Source organism: Dendrobates tinctorius, unplaced genomic scaffold, assembly GCF_039654945.1.
Source record: "Dendrobates tinctorius isolate UK_male_01 unplaced genomic scaffold, ASM3965494v1 ptg000228l, whole genome shotgun sequence".
Classification (NCBI taxonomy): Eukaryota; Metazoa; Chordata; class Amphibia; order Anura; family Dendrobatidae; genus Dendrobates; species Dendrobates tinctorius.
In genome coordinates, this window is record NW_027361895.1 from 1,215,163 (window position 1) to 1,240,087 (window position 24,925).

Consider the following 24,925-nt stretch of genomic DNA (forward strand, 5'->3'; position numbering starts at 1 on the left):
ATGATTTAGCGAATCTTGCTTTGAGCAGGGGGTTGGACCAGATGGCCCAGGAGGTCCCTTCCTACACTACGATTCTATGATTCTAAATATGAAATTCTGCACATAGTAATATCTAGTCCTAAAAAATAGTTGTTTTAGACCATTGATATTTTTCATTTACTTTGACGGCTGCAGTGTACAATGAAGGCAATTGTTTAGCACCCACCTCTCGTGTCTCCCCTATTTCCTCATAGATTGTAGCTTGTGATCAGGGCCCTTATTCCTCTTGGTATCTGTTGTTTATGTGATTATTATTCTGTAATCTCTATCGTCTGTACAAGTCCCCTCTGAAATGTAAAGTGCTGCGGAATATGTCGGCGCTATAGAAATACAATTATTATTATTTATTACACCCTCTTATAAGGAAACAGCGGAGGTATAATTATCTACTACAGAGTGTTTGAAACATTGCAATATTTATTTTTACTCAAAAGTGCAATTTTTTGTCATTTACGCCAATCCTGGCCAACTCAGCAAACTTTCTGAAAAGTGGGCGGTGCATAGCCAGTAGGGGGCGCGGCCAACAAATGTATCATCATTTACACCAAGTAGTTAAGGAAATAAGGAACAGATTGCAGAAATGTCTTCCTGTCCCTGACCGACGACGTACTTTCCTTGTGGCAGCATTCAGCCGCTGATAAAGGCGGAAATTCTCTAAGAGAAGTATCTTCAGCGCACCCTTCATCTAAATAACAGTATCGATGACTTGTGGTCAGCATCTATTGTATCAAACTCAAATGTCCTAAAGCTGAAAAATATAGACGCACCTACAATGCCCTGCTCCCTCATACCGTGATAGGATTAGGATTAACAAATCGTGCAGTTATAAACTCAATTGTGATTATCATTGTAAAAATATAAATAAAACATATTTCCCTGACCGGGAATCGAACCCGGGCCGCGGCGGTGAGAGCGCCGAATCCTAACCACTAGACCACCAGGGAAGATACCTGCAGGTGGAGTCAGAAAACCCTTTGTAGTCAGTCTCAGTACTCCTACAATACTCTTATCGGTGCTCCTTGGGTACTTAGTAACACTACTATTTATTCATGTAGTTTATTTACATATTATTCATTAGCTGTGGTGAGATGAATCTCTGGCATGATTGTTCCTAGCACTTTGCTCTTTTCAGCCATTGTCATTCACCTTGAAATATAATGCTTGGGCGTCCAACCTGAAACCATTGGGAGAAAGAGCTCAATGACCAAGACGCAGGATCTAAAACAAGGGAAGGTTGGGAGAAAGCATGTCAAGAAATACTCACTGAGATGTGGAGGGAAACCCAAGTCAACATTATCCATGATTCAATTATGCTTTATCTCCCATTGAGGCCTCTTAAACTCGATCACACTATGCCCCGAATGCAGGCCCCCTCTACAAACTTACTACATGGTGTTCGGTTATGCCCAAGACTACATCATTTCTGGAGATCATTTCTAGAATGCATTGGGAATATGTGGGAATTTAAATCCCAGTTTGCCCTCACTATGAAAAATAAGAGAACAAATCAATAAATGCTTCATCAAGTGGAAAGCATTTATTGAAAAATATTGCGACCTAGAAGAACTATCACAAGTTGGAACTCCATTTATCGTTTCTGCGTGGCACCATAATGAAGGATGAAAGGCTCTCTGGGAAAACTTCTACATGATACTTAGAGAAAGATGGTCACAAAAGTCAGAGACGAAAGCGATAATATGTAAAATATTCATGTACCTATTATCTTGACATTCTATTGTGACATTCTATTCCACAGATTTATATTGTTCATGTGTTTGTAAATAGAACGACTCCTATTGTAAACCTTGTTGTGCTTATAAAGGTGTTGTGTTGTAAAAAGTGTTTAGAAAACAAGATACATTTATTTTGAGTTTTGAACATTTTCATAAAATAAGCTTCCGCCCGAACAGGGACTTGAACCCTGGACCCTCAGATTAAAAGTCTGATGCTCTACCGACTGAGCTATCCGGGCTCACTGCTTGACTGTTTTCTGTTACATCATTGCCATGTGTTTAAAGATTCCATCCTCTTTCAGACAGTGTTCTGCTATGAAAGCAATAAACTACAGAAAAGAAGTATAAGATAGGATCAAAGAGTTGTTTATGGGGTACAATAGAGAAATAAAAGGCAAACATAGCAATAGAGAAAGTACACAGAGAAGCTGTCACTCAGGAGACCCAGTTTCTTGCCCTTAATTTGTTCATCTATATTTCTAGATTCATTTACCATCTGTTTGGTTGCTCCATCATTTTGTTTGTACATGTATTGGAATTAGGCAATTTATGACACTAGTCTTTATTACACACTGGGTCCCCTGAGCGACATAGTTTCTCTGGGCACATTCTCCATTCTTACATTTTTTTCTGCTGCCGGTGTCTAGCTTTGTCATGCGATCTTTTTGGCACAATGTTTTCAGCCAGCTGCATAAAGTAGCTGGAGCAGGGGTTCTGACTGGAGTAAGATTTGTATCAAGGCACATGCCACGTCACGCCTTACCTGATTCATCAACAGACTCCTCACACTCCACCCTGACCTGTCATCAAGGCTGACATGGACAACACCAGTCTTGATGAATTCTCTTTAGCAGAAGCTGGGAACAGTAGTCTTGGTGTCTGACTATATTCTTTCAGCAAAACAGCTTGGTCAGTAGTGGGTGATGTCAGGGTTGTGGGTTTGAGCCTCATTTTGACTGATTTTGTCAATTTTTTGAAATTGGAACATCACAGATGCCCATGCAAATGGGGCTGCTGAGATTGTCTGCTTAAGGACCAATACATGGACAAGCACTTGTCTCCAGAGATGTTACATTTCCCTGACAGTTCACTCGGGAACATTGTACAGGTCATGGATTGCTGGCCCTACTTCTATCAGGGTTTCCTCCATCTCCTACATCATCTCATGCTCCTCCTCACCCTCCATCTCCGATGTACTATCTCAGAGCACTTCACCCACATCAGACTGAAGCTGGTGGCTCTGCAGCACTGCCACAGCAAAAGCAGCAACAGGCTCTGCTGAAGCTAACTTGTCTAGGAGAAAGGAATAACAGACCAGCCAGATCTGTGGTTCTCGCCAAGCATGGTCATGTGTGATATTGGGAGTAACCTGGTGGCGGCTGTGAAGTTTGGCAAGCTAACACATGTACCATGCTTGGCCCATGTTTTCAACTTGGTAGTTCAGAGATTTCTGAAAACCTACCCAGATTTGCCAGAGCTTCTTGTCAAGATACTCCATGTATCGCACATTTCCTCAAGTCAGCTACAGCTGATGTTACTCTGATTGTGCTATGGCAGCGCATGCAAGTACCAGCTCACCGACTGGTGTGCCATGTGACCATGCACTTGAACTCCACACTGCACATGTTTGCAAGGCTTTGTAAGCAGCAGAGGCCAGCTGTTGAGTAACAGCTCCAACACGCCCGTCAGTATTCTGTTGAACCACCACACATAACAACTGGAAAGTGGGCACGATTGTGTGTCATTTGTGCAGTTTTTGAAGACTCCACAAAGATGATAAGTGCCGATGACGCCATCATCAGTACAGTGATCCTGCTTCTGTGTCTACTTAAACAGTCGCTACTGACAATTAAACATGAAGCTTTGCATGCGGACCATGTAGAGATGGAGGATGACATGAGACAGAGAGATACTACCCAGCCCAGCCTCATCTCATATACTCAGCGCAGATTGGTTAACAATGAGGAGGTGGAAGCTGAGGAAAAGGAGGAGGCTAGTTAATAGCGCAAAAGATGCTGATACCTACTCAAGAATCATTTCGTATATCCTTTGTGGATGGGCTGAGGAGGGGAATGAGGAGGAGGAGATGAAGAGTTGTCATCATGGTGGAGACAGGGAAGTGTTTGCTGCAGGGACATTTGCACATATGGCCGGCTTTATGTACTGCTGCCTATCCCATGACCTTCGCATTACATCCATTTTGGCAAAAAAAGAATACTGGTTGATCAACCTGCTAGACCAACGCTACATGGAGAACTTTACATCTCTTCTTCTTGAGGCAGGGAGATCTTCTAAAATGCTGCTTTACCAGAAGGCTATAGTGGAAAATATGTTGACAAAATTCCCATCAGACAATGTTAGCAACAGAGGGCAAGCTTCCTTGCCCAACCAAGGAGGAGAGGCAAGGGCCGGTTTTAGGCAAAGTGGGGCCCTAGGCAAAGTTTAAAATCGGGCCCCAAAGGCTAACATATTGCACATCACACAGAAGCATTTCGATTGTAGTTACATGCGCTGAGTTCAGGCCGTTAAATGAGTGGGATTAACAATATTGAAATCGTTCAAAACTTGCTTCCCGTCCTCTTTCCACCATCTGAGAAACAATGATGGGAACAGAAAGATCACTAATGGATCACTAAGGGTGTGTGCACACGTTGCGTTTTTTGCTGCGGATCCGCAGCGGATTTGGTCCTGAGGATCCGCAGCAGTTTCCATGCGGTTTACAGAGTACCATGTAAACCTATGGAAAATCAAATCCTCTGTGCACATGCTGCGGAAAATTCCGCGCAGATTTGCTGCGGATTATTTTCCGCAGCATGTTACTTCTTTTTTGCAGAACCGCAGCTGCAGTGTACGTTCCAGGACATACAAATCAATCTCTCTCATCCGCACTGTCAAACCACACTAGAACCTGCATCAAGTCCATGGTGGTGGTGGTGGCGTTGCATCTGTTGGTAGTGGCAAAAGCACAATAGCGCCTAAGGCAGGAGGTGTTTAGCCTGTGTCATCGTCTGGCTCCACAAGGCCTCAAAGGCTCTCTTTTCTGGGAGTAGGTAAACCACTTTTAAAGCCGGAGCTTCACAAACAAGTTTTGGCTTACATTGCTGACACAGCCTCCAGCTCTCTCGCCTCCTCTTCTGAAGTTTCAAAAAATTAAAGCACTGAGTCGTCATTGGAGGCTCCTGGTCAGGAACAACACCTTTCCTTCTGTCCTTCACCCCTAACAAAAGTGAAGGATGTGGCAGGCCACACTACCGATAACTCCATGGAGCTCTTTTTACATACCATGCCTGGGTTAGCAAGTCAAATCATGAATTTCCCAGTCCAAGATGAATCTGACATGGAGTGCACTGATGCACAGCCACTGCTATATTTTTCTGCTGGTACATTCACTCAGAGCACTACATTGTCCTTGCAGTGTACTGAGGCAGAATCAGACCCTGATGAAACTCAGGTGCCCCTTCCCGCATACTATACCACCTTACACGGTGACACAGAGGAAGGTGCACATGAAATTGAAGAGGAGGAGATGGATGACCCAGTTGTTAACCTAGATTGGCATCCATTGGGGGGAAGAGGGTGCCACTGCCAATAGTTCAGAAGAGGAGCAGGAGGATCCGCAGCAGGCAACGACATCGCAACAGCTGTTATCTGGCAGGACCGTAGCAGTCCAAAAACGTGTTACAAAAACCAAAAGAGTTGCAGGACAGCTTGGCCAGATGGTCAAATTAGCACAGCTCTCAAGGTCTCAAAATGTCTTCCATAGTAGGAAGAGTGCAGTGTGGCACTTTTTTGAACAAAATCCTAATGATCAGGCAAAAGTTATCTGTAAGAAGTGCTTAAAGACCTTTAGCCGAGGGAAAAATCTGAGAAATTTGAATACCAGTTGCATGCTTAGACATTTAACATGATGGGGCAGAATGCTGGACATGATGGGGTAGATTTCTGGACATGATGGGGCAGAATGCTGGACATGATGGGGCAGATTGCTGGACATGATGGGGCAGAATGCTGGACATGATGGGGCAGAATGCTGGACATAATGGGGGCAGAATGCTGGACATGGTGGGGCAGATTGCTGGACATGATGGGGCAGATTGCTGGACATGATGGGGACAGATTGCTGGACATGATGGGGACAGATTGCTGGACATGATGGGGCAGATTGCTGGACATGATGGGAGCAGAATGCTGGACATGATGGGGGCAGAATGCTGGACTTCATGGGGCAGAATGCAGACATGGGGGCAGAATGCAAGACATAATGGGGGCAGAATGTGACAGTGAGACACAGGAGGGGCAGAATGACACGGGGCAGAATGTGTCAGTGAGACACAGGAGGTGGCAGAATGTGAGGCACTAGGGCAGAATGTGGCAGTAAGGCACAGGAGGGGGCAGAATGTGGCAGTAAGACACAGGAAGGGTGCAGGATCATGGGGCAGAATGGATACGATGGAGACAGATGGGGAGATCATATGGGGCACAATGGATACTCATAAGGGCGGGATGGGAGAACATATGGCTGAAGCCAGGAATGAGACACATGGGAGCCAGGATGGGGAATATTATTACCATAGGGGCTAATTAATGGATATTGTTACTGCCATGATGTCTTTTTATTTTTTGAGTATACTGTTTTAAATGGGGGATGGTCCTGTGGCTGTGTAGAGTGACACTATGATGCCTTTTTTTCTTCATGTGATGTAATGTAGAAGTTGGAAAAAAAATAAGTAATGTGTTCTGCAAGCGGAGCTTTAGATAACTGTGTTATTTCCTGCAGAGACGAGACCTGGCTGGAAGACGTGATGGCGGTCTGTGCTGGATGAAAGATGAAACGCACAGATGAAGGACTTCACCTAGATACATCACTGGTGAGTTAGTGTGTTACCTATACACTGACACTATATACTGTATACTATATACAGAGGTCCTGTGTATAATGTCACCAGTGATCACTGTATTACCTGTACTTTATATACAGAGCTCCTGTGTATAATGTCATTGATCACTGTATTACCTGTACACAGATACTGTATACTAAGTACAGATCTCCTGTGTGTAATGGCACTTATGGTGATGGTATTGTGTTGTTTTATTACTGATCAGCATTGTAGTATTCAGTCACTATGTGGTGGTAATATGTGGTCTAGACATGGTGTTGTGGTATTTGTCCCTTGTATGTGCAAATTATTTGGTCACTTTGTGGTGGTAATATGTGGTCTGGTCATGGTGCGGTGGTATTTGTTCCTTGCATGTGATATTATTCGGTCACTATGGTAGTAATATGTGGTCTGGTCATGGTGTGACGGTATTTGTTCCTTGTATGTGGTATTATAGGTTGCTATGTGGTGGTAATATGTGGTCTGGACATGGTGCGATGGTATTTGTCCCTTGTATGTGATATTATTGGTCATTTTAAAAATTGAAAAATAAATAAAAATATGCTGTACCTAAATTATATTGCCTACAAATATTTAATAGGTTACAGTAGAGTAGGGCTCGGCCAAAAGAGTCTACAGTGTTGTGATGGCGGCTTAAAAAATCTTTTGTCCAAAGCAAAAGCTGCTGGCTATATGTGTGATCTGGTGATGGGAACTGTTAATGTGTGATTGGTGAGAAGTGGAGATTTTCCAAGAGAGCGGTGGGACAGTGGACAGTTTGAGGGGTGGAGGCGGGGCTGGGGTGGAGAATGGGCGGAGTCGCAGAGTCTAAAGGGGGCCCCGAAAATTTTGCCAGTATGGGGCCCCAAAATTCCTAGTGGCAGCCCTGCATACAGAATGGACCAAATGGCGAGAATGAGATGGCGATTTCAAGAGAGAGGTTACCCAGACTACATACTAAAGGGAGCCTATAAACAGTCTCTAGATAGGGATCGTAAAGAACTACTGAATAAGGCTGATAAAATAGAAGAGGTAGAGGTAACCCGGTTTATTACCAAATTTTCTAATGGATCGGCAAAATTAAAAGAAATCTTACAACTATCTTAAAAGCGGAGTGAGAAAGTTTGTATATGTTTGTCTTATATTATGTGCACTTTTATCAGGATATACTCCTTTTTAATAGGTTGAAATAACGTAGATTCATTTTATTTTTATTGTTCTATATTCGGTACTAGCTTGCTGCTAAACTCCTAGCATGAGTTGTCCTTCTATGCCTTGAATTTCCATTGGCGTTTGTGCTGACTTCAGAAAGGTGAAGTGAGTTCATTGGCTGTGAACTCACAGGACCTGTCTGATGGCACCGCGAGCAGGTCACGCTGCCCTCAGACAGGGAATAGGAGTTCACAGGGAGACACTGAGCAGACAGTGCTCAGTGTCTGCTGGATGACAGGCTGTATGGTTGCATCATGCAACTGTGAGGGAGGGACAGGACTGTAGTCGAATAACCGCTATATCCATGTCCAGTCCTTCCCCTACAGAAAAATGTACTATTCTCTTATGCATACCTGCATTTCCAGAATCAGCTTCCTCTGGCCACTTCCCAGGTGATAACGGTACCTCTTCCAGGCAACCCCCAGCAATAGAGACACAGTTTGAGTCAACTTTAACTCTTGCTTTACCAAGTATTTCCCAAGTTACATCCACAGTTGGCACATTTGCATGTTTCCTCATCTTTCCCTCTCTGGCTGTTACTTCTATGCAGTACACACCTAGACCACCGGACCATCCTAGACTGCTCCCCAGTTCTTTCCTGGCCTAACCTTGCCTTTGTTAGGCATCGGATTCCTGGCACTGCACAGCGGGAATCCAGAGCCAGACATCCTGCAGTCTCCCATTCTCCTCCGACCGCTCGGACTCCTGCTCAGCAATCACGGCGAGCCAGGCATTCTCCTCAGACGCGTTCTGTGAGCCTGAATGTTGCTGCCACCTCCAGTGCAGCAATGGTAGCGCAACCTGCTTTGCAGGGAATCACTCCAGAGGCTAAGTCCTCGTGCCGTGCTACTGGGCATGCCCGCAACGTGCCCTCTCAGTGGAGAGCAGGGGTCATATGTGCAGGTACTGTGTCGGATCTGATTGGTCCTTCCTAAAGTATTGGAAGGTCCCGGAAGCGCATGGCTATAAAAGCCCCGCATGGCGGCTCGGCCATGCGCTAGTGTAGCATATTATTCTGTGTGTGTATGGTGATGGATGCATGGACTGGTGTCTGACTCATTATGAAACCCCTACCCTCTGATATTACGAGTGGTGACTGAGTGTGTATAGTCAGCTCCAGGGTTGTGGCAAGCTACACGCCACTTGCTCCACGCCTACACTAGCGTCCGTCGGCGCCCGGTTCTCGGCGCCGATGCTTGCGGCCTTAGCTGCCGCTGTGCTGCAATACCAGCAGCTATTGGTGTTTGCGGCTGCGACGCCACACGCCGGCTCCTGTGACGTTAACAGGGCCAGCGCCTTTGCATATAATTTTGCCAAGCGACTCTGTGTCTGAACAGAGCCGCTCCTAGCGTTCGGGTGACGTTAACCCGTGAGCACTACAGCACCTTCTGGTGCATCTGCCATTGTCCAGCAGCGGTCTAGTCACCTACCGCACGGTGGACCCCGGGTGGCGAACGCACCACCTATTATTTATATTTGGTGGGTTCCGCCATCCCTAACATTACACTAGCGCCAGGGTCTGGCTGGCAATGGCAGACGTGCAGCAGTTGCAGCGCTATATTCGGCAGCTGGAGAGCAGGTTGGCGGCTATTGAGAGCGCCAACTCAGCAGCGAATACCGCGCTAGCTGCTGCCCAGACAGTCGCCGAGGCTGTCTCACGTGCGCCCGCTCTTTTGCCCATGCCGACACTTTCTCGCCTCCCGCTTCCCGACAAATTTTCGGGTGACAGCGCCACCTGTAGGGGATTCGTCAGTCAGTGCTCAATTCAGCTTGAGTTACTGGCTGCACGGTTTCCTACAGAGCGGGCTAAGGTGGGGTTTATTGTGTCACTTTTGTCTGGCAGAGCATTACAGTGGGCCATGCCTTTGTGGGAACGTGATGATCCCATGGTTCAGGGTGCTGCGCAGTTCCTCGCGGCCCTGAAGCAGGTCTTTTTGGGACCACGGATCACGCACGACACCTCTTTACAATTACTCTCCCTAACAGGGGTCACTCTCGGTCAGCCATTATGCCGTCCGGTTCCGGACATTGGCTTCCGAGTTAGAGTGGCCGGACAAAGCCTTAGTCCCGGTGTTTTGGAGAGGGTTGGCTGAGCACGTTAAAGACGCTCTAGCTACCAGAGAGGTTCCCACAAGTCTGGAGGATTTTATTGCCGTTTCCACCCGCATTGACCTCCGGTTTACGGAGCGGGCTGGAACGGGCACAATCCAGACGTAGGGTTAACTTGGCTCCCACATTCACCAAACCACTAATATACCCCGCACAGCAGCTTTCACCCTCTGAACCTATGGAGGTGTCTCGCACCGGCTCTAAGCCACGACCGATGCGAAGCTCTGCACGTTGCTATCAGTGCCGACAGTTTGGTCACCCGGCTAGCACGTGTCCTCTGCGGGCGAAAAGACGTCCACGCCCAGTGGCCGTAGGTAGTGGGCAATCCAATATGAAACCCTTTTCACCCAAACCGGTATTCTGGGGCATCTTAGACAGTGGGTCCTCCACCTGGGAGGCCGAGGTTACCGTGGACTCTGGGGCCGAGGGGAACTTTATGTCTTCTACCTTTGCCCAGAAACACGCCATTCCCCTGGTATTATTACCTCAGCCTCTGACCATCAGGGTGGTTAACGGAGCACCGTTAGCCTCTCAGGTGACCCATCAGACAGCTCCACTAGGGCTCACTATCTCACACTCTCATCATGAGACTCTGTCCCTGCTAATCCTGCCAGACGGCATCGATCAGGTGCTGCTCGGGGTTCCCTGGCTTCGGTGCCACTCTCCTCATATCGAGTGGGCTACAGGGAAGATACTGGCCTGGAGCAAGGACTGCGAGGGAAGATGTCTGAGGGGCAGTCTTCAGGTGGCTTCCACTGAAGTGCCTGCGGATCTCTCTGCACTACCTAAACCCTACCACCAATACGCGGACGTCTTCTCCAAAAAATCTGCAGAGACGCTCCCGCCACACCGTCCTTACGACTGCCCGATAGACCTCATGCCAGGCACAGAACCTCCTAGCGGCTGTGTGTATCCACTATCTCTCCCTGAGACTGAAGCTATGTCACAATACATCCAGGAGAACCTGGCTAGAGGCTTTATCAGAAAGTTGGTGTCACCAGCTGGTGCAGGGTTCTTCTTCGCTCAGAAGAAGAGCGGAGAGTTACGCCCCTGCATTGACTACAGAGGTCTCAATGCGATCACGGTTAAAAACAAATACCCTCTACCGTTGATCTCTGAGTTGTTTGACAGGTTGCGAGGGGCCCAGATCTTTACTAAGTTGGATCTGCGAGGGGCATACAACCTGATCCGCATTCGCGAAGGAGACGAATGGAAGACAGCTTTTAATACCAGGGATGGCCATTACGAATATCTGGTTATGCCTTTTGGCCTTTGTAATGCGCCAGCTGTCTTTCAGGATTTTGTCAACGACGTCTTCCGCGACATGCTTTCTAACTCGGTGGTGGTATATCTGGATGATATACTCATCTTTTCACCAGATTTGACTACCCACCAGAGGGACGTCTGCAGGGTCTTTGACCATCTGCGAGCGCATTCTCTCTTTGCCAAGCTGGAGAAGTGCCAGTTTGAGCAGAAGTCCTTGCCGTTCCTGGGCTATATCATCTCGGCCCAGGGGCTGGCCATGGATCCTGCCAAACTGCAAGCGGTAATGGACTGGCAAGAACCTCATTCACTCAAAGCGATGCAGCGCTTTCTGGGGTTCGTGAACTATTACCGCCAGTTTATACCACACTTTTCCAACCTGGTAGCTCCTTTGGTTGCTCTCACTAAAAAAGGAGCTAACCCCAACGCTTGGTCTGAACAGGTCTCCAAGGCCTTCTCGGCTATAAAGTCTCATTTTGCTGACGCTCCCATCCTACATCGTCCTGATGTGAACAAGCCATTTATACTAGAGGTAGATGCCTCCTCTGTCGGTGCAGGAGCAGTTCTTTTCCAAAAGGACGCTCAAGGTCGGAAGCATCCCTGCTTCTTCTCAAAGACCTTCTCACCGGCAGAGAAGAATTACTCCATCGGTGACAGGGAGCTGCTAGCCATGAAGTTGGCCTTTTCAGAATGGAGACATCTCCTGGAGGGGGCTCGGTTTCCCTTCCAGGTATATACGGACCATAAAAATCTGGTCTATTTACAGACTGCCCAGCGCCTGAACTCCCGTCAGGCTAGGTGGTCGTTCTTCTTTTCCCGCTTCCGCTTCACCCTGCACTACCTTTCTGGAGAGAAGAACGTCCGTGCGGATGCGTTCTCACGCTCGGTGGTCTCGGCGGAAGAAGGAGAGGCTGAGCCTCGGTTAATTCTCCCGACGGAGAGTTTTACGACCGTGGCTCCAGTCGCTCTCGAGTCAGTGCCACCAGGCAAGACCTTGGTGCCTCCTCAGCTACGGCCGGAGGTCCTCGCCTGGGCACATGCCTCCAGGGTGGGTGGTCATTTTGGCAAAAAACGGACCACCGAACTCCTGGCAAGGTCATATTGGTGGCCACATATGGCTCAAGATGTCAAGGAATACGTGCAAGCATGCGTCTCGTGTGCTCGAAACAGACCCTCTAGACAGAGGCCGGCGGGGCTGTTGTATCCCCTGCCAGTGGCGGATAGATAGTGGGAGATGGTTGGCATGGATTTCATAGTTGGCCTGCCCAAGTCTGGTGGCAGTACGGTCATCTGGGTGGTCACCGACCATTTTTCCAAAATGGTGCACCTGGTGCCACTCGCACGCCTGCCTTCCGCTCGAGGTCTGGCCACTTTGTTTATTAAGCACGTATTCTGTTTGCATGGCATGCCGGACAAAATCATGAGTGACCGAGGTCCCCAGTTTGCGTCTCGGTTTTGGAGGGAGCTCTGCAGCCTACTCAGCATCGAGCTAAATCTGTCCTCCGCCTACCATCCCGAGACGAATGGCTTGGTCGAGAGAGCCATTCAAACCTTGGTCACCTATCTATGGCATTTTGTCTCTGCCAGGCAGGATGACTGGGCATCCTTGCTACCTTGGGCTGAATTTGCCCTAAACAATGCGGTGGCTGATTCCACTGGACAGACGCCCTTCCTCTTAAACTACGGTCAACATCCACGCGTCCCTGTCCCGATGCCAGTGTCCTCCACTGACTCCAGGGTGGCAGACTGGGCAGTGGAGGCCCGGGACATTTGGGATCGCACTCAGGATGCTATCCGGGCATCTAAAGAAAGGATGAGGGCGTCCGCCAACACGCATCGGCGGCCCGCGCCAAGCTTCTCCCCTGGCGACATGGTATGGCTCTCTACCCGAAATATTAAACTGCGGGTCGAGTCTCCCAAGTTCGCACCGCGATACATTGGGCCATTCAAGGTCCTTGAGCGACTTAGCTCGGTGGTCTACCACCTGGCTCTTCCTCCAGATTTGGCCATTTCGGACGTGTTCCATGTGTCCCTCCTCAAACCAGTTCACATGATCCGGTTTCCTGAGTCACCTGCCGGGTCATCAGACTTATCATCTGACGAGTTTGAGGTTAACGCCATCGTGGGGCGCAGGTTTGTCCGTGGTAAAAAATTTTATTTGGTGGACTGGAAGGGTCATGGTCCCGAGGCTCGGACCTGGGAGCCGGTGGAAAACATTCATGCACTGCTCCTGATCACGGCCTTTGAGCGCAGTGAGGCTCAGAGGCGGGGGCCATGTTGGGCGTCGGATTCCTGGCACTGCACAGCGGGAATCCAGAGCCAGACATCCTGCAGTCTCCCATTCTCCTCCGACCGCTCGGACTCCTGCTCAGCAATCACAGCAAGCCAGGCATTCTCCTCAGATGCGCTCTGTGAGCCTGGATGTTGCTGCCACCTCCAGTGCAGCAATGGTAGCGCAACCTGCTTTGCAGGGAATCGCTCCAGAGGCTAAGTCCTTGTGCCGTGCTACTGGGCATGCCCGCAACGTGCCCTCTCAGTGGAGAGCAGGGGTCACATGTGCAGGTCCTGTGTTGGATCTGATTGGTCCTTCCTAAAGTATTGGAAGGTCCCGGAAGCGCATGGCTATAAAAGCCCCGCATGGCGGCTCGGCCATGCGCTAGTGTAGCATATTATTCTGTGTGTGTATGGTGATGGATGCATGGACTGGTGTCTGACTCATTATGAAACTCCTACCCTCTGATATTACGAGTGGTGACTGAGTGTGTATAGTCAGCTCCAGGGTTGTGGCAAGCTACATGCCACTTGCTCCACGCCTACACTAGCGTCCGTCGGCACCCGGTTCTCGGCGCCGACGCTTGCGGCCTTAGCTGTGCCGCTGTGCTGCAATACCAGCAGCTATTGGTGTTCGCGGCTGCGACGCCACACGCCGGCTCCTGTGACGTTAACAGGGCCAGCACCTTTGCATATAATTTTGCCAAGCGACTCTGTGTCTGAACAGGGCCGCTCCTAGCGTTCGGGTGACGTTAACCCGTGCGCACTACAGCACCTTCTGGTGCATCTGCCATTGTCCAGCAGCGGTCTAGTCACCTACCACACGGTGGACCCCGGGCGGCAAACGCACCTCCTATTATTTATATTTGGTGCGTTCCGCCGTCCCTAACAGCCATGATGACAATTCCTTCTGCCTGCTTCGAAGCAGACAGGAAATCATCAGTCACCAGGTTCGGTTGCTGCTGGTAAAGCATCCGGCCCGTCTGTACCGAACTCGTCGAAGTCCCAGCTTCCTTCATTTCAGCTGTCCCGCTGACTCCTGCCCTTAAAGCATCGGTCCAGGTGATGAGTCGCCACATCTTTCCGTTTCTGTATTGGCCCACTTCTATGACACACAGTGGCCATGAGTAACGTGGGCTGCAGTGTTTGAACGTTGCGTGACTGCCACGCTGTCTGGGCCTATAGCCCATGTGGACTCTAGGGCACCCTGACCCTGTCTGACCTAACTTTCTACAAGGTTCCCGCTTACTACCCGGCAGCCCCTCCTACACTTAACCCTATATGAACGTCCTATCAGTTATACCTATAGAGCCCACTAGCATGCCCCATCTAGTGGCCCGCAACAGAACTACACATACCCATGACAATGTAAACTATATACTAAAGTGTCCTCTTCTAATGTCCCCAAAAGGATGCACTAACTTACCCTAACTGTACATTTACAACAGACAAATTATACTATACAATAATACAGTATATAAGACAAAATGTTGCAACTTTCTACATAATGGTAACATAGACATGTGGCAATACCATTAAAGATGAGCGATAATATTTCTATGTAACAGTACAACAGACGTTGATTATAAACATTATAACTTAGCAATATTTACATAATAACATAGGAGGGGCAATCCGAGGAAGGGAAGCAAGAAAGACATCAAATCTCACTCCCTTACACAACTATGAAGCCTGCCATCTAGATGTAGCAGACCTAGACCCATCGTGGGACAAATGAATTAGCAGTATCTCTGCGGAAAGGTGAGGAATATTGTTGTTTTTTATTTTTAACTCTTTTGCAGATGAAAAGGGTGTCGGTGGAATAGGGAAGGTTGTTAGGAAGGTTTAATTAAGATTTATTAAAGGAGTCTGTGCCATTCTTTCAATTAAAGGACTTTATTCTGGGTGCCTGTGTTTTCATATGATGTGACTATGGGGTCAGTAAAGGGGTATCTTACTGATCTCTCCATTTCTAACCTCAGGGCTTAATGTCACCTGACAATGCAAAGGTGACATCAACACCCTCAACTATCACCTCACTTGCCACCGCTACAGGGCAAGTAGAAAGAGCGAGGCTCAGTGCCAGAATTGGCACATTTCTGCTATCCTGTCGGCTCCTGCTGTGATTTTACACTACGCGGCTGCTGAATTACCGGATTTTTTTCTATCTATGTAATATATATACATACATATATGTGTGTGTCACTGACATCTATACTGTATATATTTATGTATTCTATATGTATAGATCTATTCTATCTATTCTATTCTAACCTATCACTCTGTGATTTTACTGTACTCTGCAGATAAATTGCCGGCTTTTCAAAGGACAGCGGTGCGTGGTACAAGTGCAGTGCAATTTTTTTCTTGCACCCATAAGCTTGCTTTGGCGAGTCTCGGCCGAGTCTCGGTGCCAATCGCAGCATGCTGATGTGAGCTGTCCCATAGATTAACACTGGGCAGATTTCTATGCAATGTTTTCTCGCATAGCACTTGCCCGTATTCTAGGGTAGTGCGACGCCAGCTGTAGACTCCATTTTTTTTACTTTGTGCTGCAATACTGTATTAATATAGTATAAGTGGTCAACTGAAAAAAAAAGTTAAAATTTTAAAAAAATTAATCAGTCTCTTTTGCTCCATTAAAAATGAAGAAATTAAAAATAAATTAAATAAATAAATGTTTCCTATCATCAAATTCATAAAATGAAGATCTATCAAAATATGAAATTAGTTTAACTGATCAGGAAATGCCATAACAGGAAAAAAAGTGCCAGAATTGCATTGTTTTGGACATTACTCATTCCTAAAAAAAATTCAATAAAAACAATCAAAATAACGTATCTATTCCAAACTGATATACCGGTATATAAAACAGTCGGCTAGACACACAAAAAACAAGACCTCACACAGCTCAATCAACAAAAAAAAATGTTGCAAGTCTTGAAAATGGCGACACATGCCAAAAAAAGTTTTTGTTTACAGATATGCATTCTTTTCCTCCTTAAATTACAAAAAGTCATTGCAAGTTTGGCATCTCAATAATCATACTGAGCTGCAGAACTATGATTCAGAGTAATTTTTATCGTTTTTATCGCGCAAGGTACATCATAAAGCCACCCAAAAACATGGCAGAATTGCCTTTTTTCACAATTTCACCGCACTCAGAATTTTTCTTCCATTTTTTTCAGTACGTTATATGGTAAAATGAATGGTCTCATTCAAAATTACAGCTCGACCTGCAAAACATAAACCTTCATACAGATATGTTGACAGAAAAATAAATGAAGTTATGGTTCTTGGAACAAAGGGATAAAAAAAGCAAAGCTCAAAAAGAAAATTCTGCCAGATCTCACAGAGTTAACCTCCTTTAAAGGGCTTTCTGATCTTTATTTATTCTGTGTGGGGCGGAGTCTCAGTCGCTAATCTTAGTGTCAGTCATTGTACGGCTTGTTGCACTTGTTGCCCGGCTAGCTCAGTCGGTAGAGCATGAGACTCTTAAGGGGGTTTTACACTAAGCGATATCGCTAGCAATATCGCTAAAACGTCACTGGTTTTGTGACGTTATAGCGATATTGCTAGCGATATCGCTGTGTGTGATACTTACCAGCGACCGGCTCCCCCGCTGTCCATCGCTGATCGCGCGAGAATGTCCAACTCCATTTCTCGTCGGGCGCTTCCTGCTGAGACTTCCTGCTGTGACGACGAGCGACGCTGGACGCGGGCGGGAGGACGCAGGATCGCTGTGTGTGAATGGTAAGTATCGTGTGCTGCGTCGCTGCTGCATCGCTTTGAGATCTTTCTGTATGAAAGCTCACTAGCGATCATTTAGCGATGCACCAGCGATCCTGACCGGGTGGGATCGCTGGTCGGATCGCTGGTGCATCGCTAAATGTAAAAGGGCCTTAAATCTCAGGGTCGTGGGTTCACGTTGGGCGAACACTTTTTAACAATTCTATGACACATATGGCTTCTCTGCACTGAACGTTGTGTCGATATGCTAAAAAATATCTCTAATATTAACCTAGTGGCTTTCACTTAAAAAAAATGTTTTTCATTAGTTTGTCAAAAATATTCTCCTTTATCATTTCTTAGGCTACTTTCAGATTTGCATTCGGAGGTGCAGCGCAGGGCCGCCGCTAAGCTCTGCCCCCGGCCGCGCCTCCTCCAGTCAGCTCCTCCTATGATTGCATGATGCTGCATGCGATCAGCGTACGCTATAGTTATTGTTGGGTACGCTGGCTATGCGCTGGGCTGATTTTGCAGGCGAGCGCACAAAAATGCAACACAGTGCGTTTTTGTGCGCTCGGCACAGCGCCAAAAGGGCACAAGCGCCGGCAAAATCAGCCCAGCGCACGGCCAGCGTACCCAACGCTAACTATAAGGTACGCTGATCGCATGCAGTGTCATGCGATAAGAGGAGGAGCTGACCGGAGGAGGCATGGCTGGGGGCGGAGCTTAGCGGCGGCCCTGCGCTGCGCCTCTGAACGCAAATCTGAAAGTAGCCTTATTGATTTGGGAAACTTTAGTGAAAAGCAGTAAAATAATAGACAATATTTTATCTAGAAGTTGGAGAGACTGGGAGACAAGTGAAAACGATCTAATAATATCATAAAGTAAATGTATAACAGACAGTAGCATAGCTACCGGGGTAGCAGAGGGTGCGGTGGCCCTGGGCCTCGCTCTCTAAGGGGGCCTACCCAGAGCTACGCTACTGTAACTGTATCAGCATGTGCAGTGCACCGATACAGTTACATTCTGCGGAAGAGCAGGGAGAATTGATCTCCTTGCTCTGCCGCCCGGCCGCTATGGGCCCCTGAGCAGGCTGTGGGGCCCGGTGCCAGCAGTGGGCCCCCCACCTGTTATCGATCACAGGTTCAGCTGTATCGGCATCCAGCCGATACAGCTGACTGCAGTGATGAGAGAAGGAGCGAGCGCTCCTTCTCCCATCATCCCCCTCTCACTGACGTTACTGCCCAATGCCCGCTGTCAGGAGATGAGGGGGAGCAGTGAGCAGAGCATGAGCCGGGAGCAAGAGAGGTGAGTATTGGATTTTTTTTAATGGGGATGCATTATACTACAGTCTGCCTATGGAGGGCTGCCTTATACTACAGTCTGCCTATGGGTGATGGGGGTGCTGCCTTATACTACAGTCTGCCTATAGGGGATGGAGGTTGCTGCCTTATACTATTGTCTGCCTATAGGGTGGGGGTGCTGCCTTATACTACAGTCTGCCTATAGGGGATGGGAGGATCTGCCTTATACTACAGTCTACCTATAGGGGATGGGGGCTGCCTTATACTACAGTCTGCCTATTGGGGATTGGGGGGCTGCCTTATACTACAGTCTACCTATAGGGGATGGGGGCTGCCTTATACTACAGTCTGCCTATAAGCGATGGGGAGCTGCCTTATACTACAGTCTGCCTATAGGGGATGGGGGGCTGCCTTATACTACAGTCTGCCTATAGGGGGGTGCTGCCTTATATTACAGTCTGCCTATGGGGAAGTGCTGCATTATATTACAGTCTGCCTATAAATGGGTGCAGCCTTACATTACAGTCTGCTTATGGGGGGCTGCAATATACTATTGAGTCTGCCTATGGGGGCTGCATTATACTATATTGAGGACTATTGTCATGATCCATGCTGGATCATGACAGATAAAAAGCACTAGTAACCTTTTTTTTTCCTTAAGCTGTGTGCTTAATGATAGTTTTGCCCCCGTTGGCCATTAGGGTCATTGCACTGTGGTGTTTTCAGCTCTAGTTTTGCCCCCGGTGGCCGTTAGGGTCATTGCACTTGATGTTTTCTTTGCTTTACCTTTTGCCCCCGGTGGTCAGTGGGGTTATAGCAGCTTTTTGCCCTTGATCATTTGACCATCCCCTTTTCCTATATAGGGTCACATGGTCTATGAGCAGGAGTTGGTGATATTGCTCTTTCCCAACCAAGCCTGGTGGAGAAAGGAACTACAGAGAAGAGTTCCAGGCAGCTCAGGGGAGCTCTGGTGTATAGCTTCTGGTGGAAGCTGAACTCAGGTGTCGCGCTTCAGGGGAAAGCTGCATTCTGGTGGTGGACTCAACAGAGCAAAGCTAAGTGGTGTTTCCCTGTTTGTATTTTTCCCTGGTGTGTATTAGTACAACAGAGGGGCCAGTGTCTGCACCACCCAGGTCCCTAGCAAGGGATAGGTGTAGGGTGAGCTAGGGTGACAGGTATCCTGATCGGCGCCTGGTGTGGAACCGGCCTAGGGAACGATAGGAGTGTGAGGGACACTGACTCAGGGGAGTGCAGGAGGTCTCCGCGGCCCCGTTCCCTATCGCAAGGCCCCCATTGTAACTGTTTCCCTTCCCCTTGTCTTGTTGTTTTAGTTACCGGCCTGCGGGTCATGTCACACGGGACAGTTACACGTGCCGTGTCTTGTTGTTTTACTTACCGACCTGCGGGTCGTGTCACATAGGACTGGTCCACGTGGCATTATCACCAACCTATAACTTTTTTCTGCTGAGCCATGGACCCAAGGCAGACCTTTGTCCAAATGCTGCAAGTCTTTACTGAGGAGATTAGGGGGCTGCGCGGTGAGTTGGTACAGCAACTGCAGCTGTTGGTGGGCTTTGGGGGTCTGGTTCAGGCACAGGCTCAGCCAGAACCCAAGATATCCCTTCCTGACAGGTCTTCTGGAGCGAGAGATCAATTCTTGGTATTTCAGCAAGCCTGCAAATTATATTTCAGGCTGCGTCCTCAGTCATCAGGGAATGAAGAGCAACGGGTGGGAATCATTATGTCCCTTCTTAAGGGAGATCCCCAATCCTGGGCCTTCTCCCTGCAGGACGATTCACCATCATTAGAGTCCGTGGACGATTTTTTTGTGGCTTTGGCGCTAGTGTATGGGGATCCTGATGTCGTCACCCTGGCAGAATCCCAACTCCGTAGGTGCAAACAGGAAGCCCGGGTTGCTGAGGAGTACTGCTCAGAGTTTAGGAGGTAACATAGTAACATAGTTATTAAGGTTGAAGGGAGACTTTAAGTCCATCTAGTTCAACCCATATCCTATCCTAACTTGCCCTAACATGTTGATCCAGAGGAAGGCAAAAAAAACTCATGTGGCAAACAGTAAGCTTCACATTGGGGAAAAAGTTCCCCTAACACTCAGTGGAATGACCCTGCACTTAGGAGTCAATTTGTGCAGGGTCTGTCTCCAAAGTTGCAGGATACTCTGGTGCAGTACGCCACCCCAGGTCGCTGGAGGCCGCCATGTCCTTTGCCATCCGGGTGGATAGACACCTTAGGGAGAGACTTACACAAAATGTGCCCCCTGATGTCCTCGCTAGGGAGGAGGACCCACCAGTGCAGATGGAGGAACACAGACAGCCCGGTGTTGTTGGTACAAAAAAGGGGGTGTCTGCAGCTCGTCGTGGTGGGGGGGTATGCTTTTCCTGTGGGAAGCTGGGCCATTTTATGAGAGCCTGCCCAGTTCGTGCCAAGTCTCCAGATGAACCTATGCAACTAGGAGAAGCTAGTGTGTGTTCAGGCCTGCCTACGGTTCAGGGAGTGGTGTCGGCATGTTTTTACTGTGTGCAGACTGGTCATGTCCTTAAGGCTTGCCCATTGCGCGCCAAATTATCCGTGTCACCTCAGAAGCCGCCTTCCCTTGGTCGTTTGGAGGGAGACGACCAGGGAGTGTATATTTCCTCCATTTTGCACTCCCAAGGTACTATGTCAGCAGAGGTGTTGGCTGGCGGGGTACCGGAGGTGATACCGGTGCTTGTGGACAGCGGTGCAGGAGTCAGTCTGGTGGATGCTCGCTTTGTCCAGACTCATGGCCTGAGGTGTAGGACGCTAGCCCAACCTATAAGCGTCCAGGCCATAAACTCTGTTCCACTGAGCCAGGGGAGCTTGACCCAAGTCGTAGAAAAAATCCATCTACGTATAGGACATCATGAGGAGTCCTTGTCATGCTACGTCTTGGAGAGAATGCCAGTACCTATCGTTTTAGACCTCCCTTGGCTGAAAAAACACAATCCGGTAATTGATTGGCTGTCGAGGGAAGTAGTCAGCTGGGGCAGTCGTGTGAGGGCTGCTGCCTAGGGACTACTGTCTCTGCCGTCTTTCTTCAACCGACCCCTTCCTCTCCAGTGAGAGCAGCAGATGTGCTGCAGGAGAGTAGGGGCAAGTCTCAACCCTCGCCATTAGCTAACCCTGCGAGGCACAGACCTTGTGGTGGAAAGGGTTCGAGGGTGGTGTACCCCTTGGTGAAGTGCGGGGGTGTGAGTGTGGTGACACAGGGTGACACAGGGGGATGCCTCTGTTGTCAATCCCAGAAAGAGTTCACCAAATTGTGACAAACGAATGTGTGGCAATAAACGTTCAGGTCCGGACCTGTGTGTGAACGAGCATGTATGGGTGGCCACCAAAAAACATCCAATGAAAGTGTGTTGTGGAGTCTTACCAGCTCGAGTTACCCCCAAACATACACATACACAACTCGTTCCCCAGGTCGGCACTTCGGAGATGTGTAGTGCCTCCAGAACATACATTGCCAATACCAGCGGTGCTCGTTTGTCATAAACCTGAAGTGCAGGTAATTGCAGGGGTGAACTCTGGATCTGGGCGTCCCCTCTGTAGGCGGTTCCCTGATAAGAAGCGGTCTTGAGGGTCCTGAGGCCCCTCATTAAGCGGAGGGTTCTGTCATGATCCATGCTGGATCATGACAGATAAAAAACACTAGTAACCTTTTTTTCTCCTTAAGCTGTGTGCTTAATGATAGTTTTGCCCCCATTAGGGCCATTGCACTGTGGTGTTTTCAGTTCTAGTTTTGCCCCCGGTGGCCGTTAGGGTCATTGCACTTGATGTTTTCTTTGCTTTACCTTTTGCCCCCGGTGGTCAGTGGGGTTATAGCAGCTTTTTGCCCCTGATCATTTGACCATCCCCTTTTCCTATATAGGGTCACATGGTCTATGAGCAGGAGTTGGTGATATTGCTCTTTCCCATCCAAGTCTGGTGGAGAAAGGAACTACAGAGAAGAGTTCCTGGCAGCTCAGGGGAGCTCTGGTGTATAGCTTCTGGTGGAAGCTGAACTCAGGTGTTGAACTTCAGGGGAAAGCTGCATTCTGGTGGTGGACTCTGTTGCTGGGAGCAATAGCAACAGAGCAAAGCTAAGTGGTGTTTCCCTGTTTGTATTTTTCCCTGGTGTGTATTAGTACAGTGGTGGGGCCAGTGTCTGCACCACCCAGCTCCCTAGCAAGGAATAGATGTAGGGTGTGCTAGGGTGACAGGTATCCTGATCGGCGCCCGGTGCGGAACCGGCCTAGGGAAGGTTAGGATTGTGAGGGACACTGACTCAGGGGAGTGCAGAAGGTCTCCACGTCCCCGTTCCCTATTGCAGGTCCCACCGTTGTAACTGTTTCCCTTCCCCTTGTATTGTTGTTTTAGTTACCGGCCTGCGGGTCGTGTCACACAGGACAGTTACACGTGCCGTGTCTTGTTGTTTTAGTTACCGGCCTGCGGGTCGTCTCACACAGGACGGGTCCACGTGGCAACTATCTGGTGCATTATACTATATGGAGGCTAGCTAGGAGGCCATAATACAGTGTGGAGATTACAGTGCGGGGCCCATCCTACAGTGTTGGAGTCATTATGGGGGGATACTAAGGGGTCAGTATGTATACAGTGAGGGGCATTATACTGTGTATAGGGGAGCTGTACAGGGGGACTCTGGACATAATTAAATTAAATGTAAAGTTGGCACTTATTGGGGAACTCAGGTTACTGTGACTGTCAAACGGGGCACACAGAGGGCATTATTACATTCTAGGACAAAATATTGGCACTGTTTTCTAGGGCGCTTGTTTAGGGTCTAGCAGATTCTCAGGATGCAGTGACGAGACACGAGACAGGGTATGACTTGTGTAATTAACTTTTATAAACTGGCACCACTAGGGCTATGCTGAACAGGCAGAAGAAGGGGTAACACAAATCTGTCCTCGCAGGGACTCAATAAAATATACAATACTTTTCTAAGTATCGGGAAGTACCCGGCTAGTCCCGGTGTCAAAGACCGAAATATGGCCAAACTATGGTACTTATTGCTATAGTCCACTTATCCTTCCTTGCGTCACTTGGGATGGCAGATGCGGCCACTTTGAGATCGTTGATACGGCTGTCTTGACGCCTTGATATTCCGGGAAGACTTGGGGCGCAACAGGCCCTGATGAAGCGGTGCCAATGGGGCGCAACAGGCCCTGAAGAAAACGATGCCGGTGGGGCGTAACAGGCCCTGAAGAAGCGATGCCAGTGGGGTGCAACAGGCCCTGAATAAACGATGCCGGTGGGGTGCAACAGGCCCTGAATAAACGATGCCGGTGGGGTGCAACAGGCCCTGAACAAGCTCTGCCGGTGAGGCACAACAGGCACTGAATAAACGATGCTGGTGGGGCGCAACAGGCCCTGAATAAACGATGCCGGTGGGGTGCAACAGGCCCTTAAGAAACAATGCCGGTGGGGCGCAACAGGCCCTGAAGAAATGATGCCGGTGGGGCGCAACAGGCCCTGAATAAACTATGCCGGTGGGGCGCAACACGCCCTGTAGAAACGATGCTGGTGGGGCGCGGTAATAACGCAGTTCCCCTAAATGTCCAGTGTCTGTCCTCCGCTAAGGGTCCCCCTGTAGCTGGGACAAGGGCCTCTAATGTCGCCTATGGCGAGGTGGCATCCCCTGAGGCCGGTGATGACAGGGACGCCGCGGTGGGAGAAGGCCGGGGGCAGTGTCCAAGCCTCAGTAGCCATTTTATGCGTAGCTGCAGCCGTGACCTGAGGTAAGGGATCTGTCTCACAAGGGCAGGGGATGGTGGGCGTGGCTCTCTGTGAACGTGGGCGGGAAGCGGCCTCTGGTAAAAGTCTCTTGCGTCTCACTTGTCGGTGAGTGCGCAGTATCCTCCTCACAGGCCCCTGTCCGTGTGTGGCGCCCCCAGGGGTATGATTGCCACAGTGGCTTTGCCTTCCTCCAGGGGAGGGTAATGCCAGGCTTGGAGGCAATGATGGGTCTCTCTCACAGTCAATCTATGCATGCAACACAGTCCCATTCCAGGCCAGCAGGGGGAGCTCTGAACCGGGATTAAGGGGAGGAGTGCTCTCTGAGGGCTAAGAGAAGGGGTTGGTTAGTTAGTTAGTCTGCGGTGGGTGAAGTGTGCAGACGTCTGGAAGGAGCGCTGAGATAGAGCGGAGAGGACGAGCTCATCTCGGGAGAAAGCGTATGAACTGGAGCCTGGTCTCCACAGTTGTACGGATACTAACGGTCCTGCAACAGACACCAGAGGAGTAGGAGGCTGTAAATGCCCTGCTCCCATCTAAGACTTGAGGGCACAACAGCAGCTTGGATAGTGACCTGGGACTCAGGAGAGAGGAGTCCCCGAGAGAGGCTACAGCTGTC

General features: G+C 48.8%; 2 non-coding genes across 2 annotated transcripts; both read right to left on the reverse strand.

Annotated features, from left to right (window-relative positions):
- Positions 1-911: 911 nt before the first annotated feature.
- TRNAE-CUC (transfer RNA glutamic acid (anticodon CUC)) lies at positions 912-983 on the reverse strand. The gene has a single exon. It is a non-coding gene; the product is annotated as a tRNA-Glu (tRNA).
- Positions 984-1,938: 955 nt separating this feature from the next.
- On the reverse strand, positions 1,939-2,011 carry TRNAK-UUU (transfer RNA lysine (anticodon UUU)). The gene has a single exon. It is a non-coding gene; the product is annotated as a tRNA-Lys (tRNA).
- Between the last annotated feature and the right edge of the window lie 22,914 nt (positions 2,012-24,925).